Genomic DNA, 7,449 nt, shown 5'->3' with positions numbered 1-7,449 from the left:
TCAGAATATATAAAGGATACAATATAGACAAAATCTGAATTCTACATTTAAATTTTTTTTTCACGCACACAACTGCTTTTGGTTCTATTGAAAGTAATTGTTACAAACATGATTCCTGATTTTTGAAACAAAATCTAAAAACTAGAATAATATTTTAATTATGCATAAAATACATAATAGTCACATAAGTTCACAAATGTAGCCAAAATTATATAACACTTTGTGGCTTAAAAAAGGAGTTAAATATAATACTGTGAAATAACTTTGAATCTTATGTTATATTCAAACCACAGTCTTTTTCTTAATTAAGGAGGAGTTTTCTCATTATGATATGACAGAGTGAAAGAACAAAGGAATAATACAAAGAAGTGTGCTTGAGGAGTAGTTTTAGGTTAAGAATTCACACGCAACTTGGATTGTCCTATTGGCAGATAAAATTTAATTTGAATAAGAAACATAAGATGACTTTCATGTAAAAATGCTAATAACAGATACTAAAATGTATAAAATCAGGAAAGTTTAGTCTATGGAAATGATTGGCTGTTGAATTCAAATTTCTTGAATGAAAGTAATGACAGCAGTTGAAGGAGTTGTTAAAGTCAAACAGGCCTTAAGGTATTTTCTGGTCAAGCTATGTCATCTTTGAGGTTATTAAGAACCAGAAAAGAGACATTTTACCCATCTACTGTATGGCCCTTACAGAGAAAACAAGACTCCAGAGAAAAGTGTGTACCTTTGGAAGAGAAAATACACTTTTACAGACAATATGTTTCTCCATCACCAAGAGCAGGTATTAGTGCAGGGGGGTTTTCTGCAGAATCTGAGGGCTGTTTAACCATCAGACCATCTGCTCAGTAGGCTTACTGAACTCTGAGTTGCAGACCAGGTGCGTGTTATCTGAACTTTGCAATGAGGTAAGATAATATTTGATGAGGGTGTGGAAATTTGGATTTTGATTCAGAATATGAGGGAATCCTTCACTTTTTGGTAAAAACCCACTTTGAACTTGCTAGAAGTTACTAAACTAAATGTAAAGCAATAATTTGAAAAAATTATTTTGTAGGAAAATACCAAACATTTAGGAATTGGGTTTTATTGGTGTCTGACTTTAAATATCAATTTTTACTGATGTAAGTTTCAGAAGTGTAATCATTTCTATTGCCCCTACATTTGTTAACACTACAGTTTGGAGACATACCATGTTTCGGTGTTTATTACCAAAACTGAATATCCTTTTTTTCCTTCTAAACTGGGAAACTTAGAAGAAACTGCAGAAATAATACCACTATTGTAGTGTTCCCATTTGTTATTCAGTCTTTTATTCTTTCCCATATATTTCACATATGGCATTCCATATTTTTAGCAGCAACAGTACAGGTAACATATATTTACAATTGTCCACGGATAAAACCAAATAAAAAGGTAACAGCTCCTAGATTTTGCATTAGAATGATTCCCATTGTTGAGTTTTCCAATCAACTATGCAGTTTGCTCTCCACAGTTATTAAACAGCTCAAACACATGGAATCCAAATAACAATGGAAAGTATTGCTGTCCATCAGGTTCTGGAGATGAGATTCACAACTTCATATTCTCAGCAATGTATTCATGACATACATTTAATAGCAATGCATATTATTTAATAACAATGCATATCTTAGTTATGCTCACCTCCCCAGTTAATTATCATCCCTATTTCCATACAACATGAAACTGTCAAAAGTCAAAAAACTGATAAAAATAGAGCTGGCATATAAACTCAAGTTTTTTCCACCAGCGCTCAAAAAAGTTTATTCACTTAATTTCCTTACTAGGCTTGTGTTAAAGAATTCTTTTGCAACTCCTTGTGAACACAAAAGACATTCCTTATGAAGAAGAGGTTCTGATTTTCAGAAGAGCTATAAAAAAATCATTCCCAAATTTTCTTTCGCAAACTATCTACTTTGATTATATGATTCTGTTTTCACTGTTTTTTTAAAAGTGGCGTATAATCTGCAGTACGTGACTAATTCTTCATAATTCAATATATTGTTTTTAAACTAATTCATGTGTATGTGCCATGCATATCCAATAAAGCTTTAAGCTCCTAGATGGTGTTTTTCATTATTCCCAGAAAGCCTTTCACTTGCTGTTACATATGTAGCAGTTCCTCAATAAAAACATGTTTGCTAACAAAATAAGTCAAAATTTAAAGCATGAACTGAAAAATAGCATGTTCACTGTAATTTATAAAAACACTAAATTGTTTCATCACTAGAGCAAAATTAATAAATGAGAGCACTTGACAAAACTCCTTCATACAGACTTACAAGAAAAGAAGCATTGATCTTTCAATGCTATTCTTTCCTAAAAAAAGAAAATCTATGACCAGTTTAGTTCAGATCTAACCATGAACAGAAGATATAAGAAAGTATTGCTACCTTTACACGTTACAATAACAAGTGGATTTTCATTAAATATAATGGATTCAGCAAATGTGAATAAAAACTTCTTGAGTTATGCTGAACATATGACCAAAAAGAAATCGTAATAAGAAAATTCCAGGATTGTAAACAATATTGATTGAAAATTTGCACATTAGACATCTCGGAACTAAATGTTAAAGTGACTTAACTAAATAATTTATCCTACTTCCAGCTAGAAATAATTCTCTCACAAGCTCGTGAGAGCAACATATACACCATATTTCCTTATTTTCCTTTTAACAACTCAATATGTAAATTTCTTTGATAATTTTTCTTTACCTCAACTTATTTCCGTATTGCATTGATGCAAATTCATTCCAGTTTTCAAGGGCTTTCCTTCTTTCCCAACTTTCCATTATGTTTTCTGTTTTTCATTTCAATGATTAACACTCTCTCCTACATTCCTTGTGTGTGTGTGTGTGTGTGGTTTTATAACTTGATTGACAATCAATAGTTAGTTCTCATCCACATTGATGGACTGTAGAGTTTTGAAAATGGTGAAATGTATACAGGCAAAGAATGTAAAGAGCTTGTTTGTTGAATCTTCATCTTCATCTCTGGACAACCACACACAGATACAGTAGGGGACATTCCTTATTCCCTTGGCCCAGACAGCTTTGGTGAGACTGTTGTCAATGTGCACATCTGACATTCCCATCTCCCTCTTGGCAAATTTCTGGATCTCTTTGAATGTACAAAGGGCTCACTTCTTGTCCACTTCATAGATGAGCTTGTGAATGATGATGGCATATTCTCTGGTCACCACCTCATTGATGGCAGAAAGGCCCTTCTCACCACTCTTCTTTGCAGGAGCCATTCTGCCAGGCCGGGGTTGGAGACTGTCCCCTACACTCTTAGACATTTTATTAAATCTTACTTTCACCCTTTGAACCTAATTGAATTGTGTCCTTTTTTTCCAAAATCTCTTCTTTCTCCATCACTCATCATAATTGCGAAGAGTTAAAATTGGTTCTTCTTGATCCTTAGTGATGTTATTACTCCATATTTTTGTCTAAAAAAACAATTCAAAAGAAATCTCTGCATTTTATGCTATTTTGTGAGATCCAGCTTCTATCTCCACTAGCTTCTGTTGATTTTTAGCTAACTAGCTACCCCACTTCATTCACTGAAGACTTGCCATATGGCTCAGAGTCTTCCTTTGCACATCAAGAAAGGTTTTATGATCTATTCAATGCCCTGACCTCCCTGCTTTATAACCCAAACATCTCCAATGGTTTGTTTTTCTGCACTCTGCTCAGCATCCTTCTCCACCGACCTTGCTATCACCTGAAAATCTTCTATCTCTGAAATCACTAAACCAGATAATCTGGTATCTTACATGTTAATCACTCAAGTGCTTTCATCACAACTCTCCTTTCATATAACTAAAATCTCCATCACATAGACCTCTCTACTTTTTCTTATCTCTCAGCCACCCCTACACATCCCTACCTGTGGTCCATAACTTCAACAATATCTTGTAAATGACCCCAAGTTCCTTGTTCATTATCCATCTGTCCTATTTGCCTGGATACCCTCTACCAGACTGAATTCAAGTATCAGTCAGCAGTCTCCTAAGGGTGTCCATCTTTAATCTTCTCCTCTTCTAATTCAGACTCCACTCTGCATTCAGATTAATTACTGTGAAATGTGAATCTGATCACATTCCATTCCTACTTAGAACTCACTGCATCTTTTTACCTCTTTTAGCATAAAGTTCAGAATCTTATAGGCCTAAAAATACCCTTGTGACCTGAACTCCATCAACGTTACAGATGCATCTTTTGTCAATGACTTCCCTTCATTCCTTTCTTTCTCCTCAAGGCCTTTTTTTTTTTACTTCTCCCCATACCTATTACTCTATTTTGATTTCTTTTTGCTTCCCTAGATTAGAAATAGTCTTTAGATCTCAGCTTAAACATCAATTTTTCTGAGGAGGAGAGCCTTCACTGTTTACCCCATACATCACTCCACAGATCCCTCTGTGATATGATTACATAACACTGGGTTCATCCTTTCTCAAGGCACTGCAAATGTTCTTGTTCAAATGTGTCTTCTCCGCACCAAAGGGTAAGTTCCTTGAACATATAGTCCTGTTCATCTTGATCACCACTGCGTGTTTACCATAGAGAATAACACCTCACCTATTATAGGTGTTTAATATACATTGTTAATGAGGGATGGATTTCCTATTAATATCACAGAATAGTGATCCAAGGACAACAAAAAATGACTTAATCTTTGAAAATGTTGAATTTGAGATATGAGAATTAATGTATGCAAGATATTTACATATAAAGATGTCTTGTAATTACAGAACCATTTGGGTAGAATGACTATCAATATATTTTAACAAATTTATCTGTTCTTAATTTTTTTTTTAGTTTATGTTATACATATTTCTTAATTATTGCTTAATGTAACATTTTTCCCAGTATAATAATGCAATTATCTAATGTTAAGCCCTTTGAAGGAAAGTATCATGGCTTATTCAACCTCATTTCTCCTGAATAACATGATAGATCTCAGGGATGATTCCATGTGAACCCTCCTAAAGCCTGCCTGTTACCCACAAAGTAGCAGAAACATAGATGTCTTCTAAATATCCTCTATCACTTCAATCTTAGAAACAGAATCCTAATTATATTCAGTAAAGCAATGTTCCCAGGGAATAATACATTTCCTAGCCTCCATTGTAGCTAAATATGGGCTTGTGACTAAATCGTGGTCAGTGAGATTAAAAAGAGAAGTATTTGGTGAAAGGCTGCTTAATCAGTTAGGAAACATACATTTTGGCTATTTCCTGCTTTTCCGTTTCCCTTTTCCATAAAATGAGCTCATGCTGATGGTGGCTCTACCAACATCATAATTAATTCTCACTTCCCCAGAAATTTTTCTGTACTGCAAAACTTAGAAAGTTGAAAAACAAAATTTCCCAGATATCATTACAGGTAAGATTAGGTATGAAAAATTGTTTCAAAATTAAATGAATTTGTGTGAGATTTGGAAAGTGCTAACCCCAAATCCATCAATTTTCTTGCCTTAACATAAAACCAGCTGCAGTTTGCCATTACTGCTTCCTTGGTATCTGTTTTTTTAATTCCAAATTGGTTATCACTTGGCTTGGTATGACTGGGCTTCTCATTGTTGCTTCGATATTCTCCCTTACTGTCTTCTAAAAGCCCCAGCTGTGATACCCATTTACCTATAGGTTTTATAACCCCGATTACTCTTGTCATTTTACAAACCCTGTTTACTCCCCAACTCCTAGCAATCCATTCCATTTCTGGCATGGTTATATCAATTTACACATTAAAAACAATCTTTCTAACCCTTTGGCCTTTCTGTTCTATCCACAGCTCTCCAATGATGGATCCCAACCACTCACTCCTCTGGTCATGCCTAAAAGCAGACCTTGGCATTACTAGTAAGAGCAATATTGTCATAAATCCAATGTCATATATCCTATTCTCTGACTACCTTTTCCTAATTTTCAAGCTTATTCTTTCTAGTATGAGAAACCCAACATATTCTCAAGTCCATTAAGAGCTCCAATCCATTGACTTTATTTGTGTGTGAGGAAGACTGGCCCTGGGCTAACATCCATGCCCATCTTTCTCTGCTTTACATGGGACCCAGCCACAGCATGGCTTGACAAGCTATGCGTCGGTGCATGGCTGGGATCCGAATCTGTGAACCCTGCGCCCCAGAGGCGGAGCCTGCAAACTAAATCGCTACGCCACCTGCCAGCCCCTACCCTATAACTTTTTAACTGTTACTCACTCACATGATTTCCTGTTTCCATTTCTTACCTTGCAATAGCAAACACTCTAAAACCTAAGCCAAATGACTCACTCCTCTCTCATTGCCCTCCCCTTAGTCCACATGTCTCCAGTCGTGCTCACTGCTGTGCTATTTTCCAAACACGTGAGGAACGCCCTTGCTTTACAGCCTTTATAGCTGCTTTTTTTGCCTATCCTCCCGATATTCACTTGTCTCATCTTCTCAATTAGTCTTACCTAACCAAACTATTTCATAGATCTTTCTGCCCTGCATTCCAATTCCTCCTTACCCCACTCTTTTTCTCTCCACCCTTCCTTTTTTTCTATTGATGCTATAGCAAATTACTACAAACTTAATGGATGAAAATAACGCAAATTGATTATCTTATGATTCTGTAGGTAGGACTTCAATATTGGTCTTCCTAGGCAAAATCAAAGTGTCAACAGGGCTGTATTGCTTTCTGGAAACTCTAGAGGAGAATCTGTTTCGTTGCTTTTTCCAGTTTCAGATCACCTACATTCCTTGGCTCATGACGATTTTCCTCCATCTTCAAAGCCAGCAATGGTGGGGCATCACTCTGATTTTCTTCCATAGTCACATTTCCCTCTGAAGCTTTTCTGTTTCCTTCTTCCATTTTTAAGAACCTTTGTGATTACTTTGGACCCACCCACATAATCCAGGATTGTCTCCCTATTTTAAAATCAGTTGATTCTTTCTGCAACCTAAATTCCCCTTTGCCACGTAGCATATTTTCACAGGTCTAGAAGATTAGGATGTGGACATGTTTGGGGGGCCATTATGCTACATACCAGACCATGTATATGTGAGTCTGTTTCTTGACTATTCTGTTGCCTTGATCTATTTCCCAATCTCCACGTCAACACTGCAGTCTTGATTAGTGAAGTTTACTATAAAAGTAAGTATTGGTATCAGGTAGTTGGGTCCTTAACACAGGTCTTTAAGATTTTTTTTTTTTTAATTTTAGGTCCTATGATTTTGCATATAATATATAGAATTGACTTTTCAATATATACACAAAAGAGCTCTTTGGGGTTTTTATTGGATTGCATTGAATCTATAAATTAATAAGAAAAGAATTAAAAATGAAAGAAAACAGAGTTTTATAATATATTTATGTGATACGTTTCTTCATTTATGTAGGTCCCGTTCAATTTTTCTTGGCAATTTTTTATATTTTTGT

General features: G+C 35.3%; 1 pseudogene; it reads right to left on the bottom strand.

Annotated features, from left to right (window-relative positions):
* Nucleotides 1-2,919: 2,919 nt before the first annotated feature.
* On the bottom strand, nt 2,920-3,285 carry LOC101399401 (large ribosomal subunit protein eL31 pseudogene; annotated as a pseudogene).
* Between the last annotated feature and the right edge of the window lie 4,164 nt (nt 3,286-7,449).

This window comes from Ceratotherium simum, chromosome 10 (genome assembly GCF_057802395.1).
Source record: "Ceratotherium simum simum isolate JZ-2026a chromosome 10, ASM5780239v1, whole genome shotgun sequence".
Lineage (NCBI taxonomy): Eukaryota > Metazoa > Chordata > Mammalia > Perissodactyla > Rhinocerotidae > Ceratotherium > Ceratotherium simum.
Note: the sequence above shows the minus strand (reverse complement) of the source record. Positions and strands in the feature narration are given on the sequence as shown.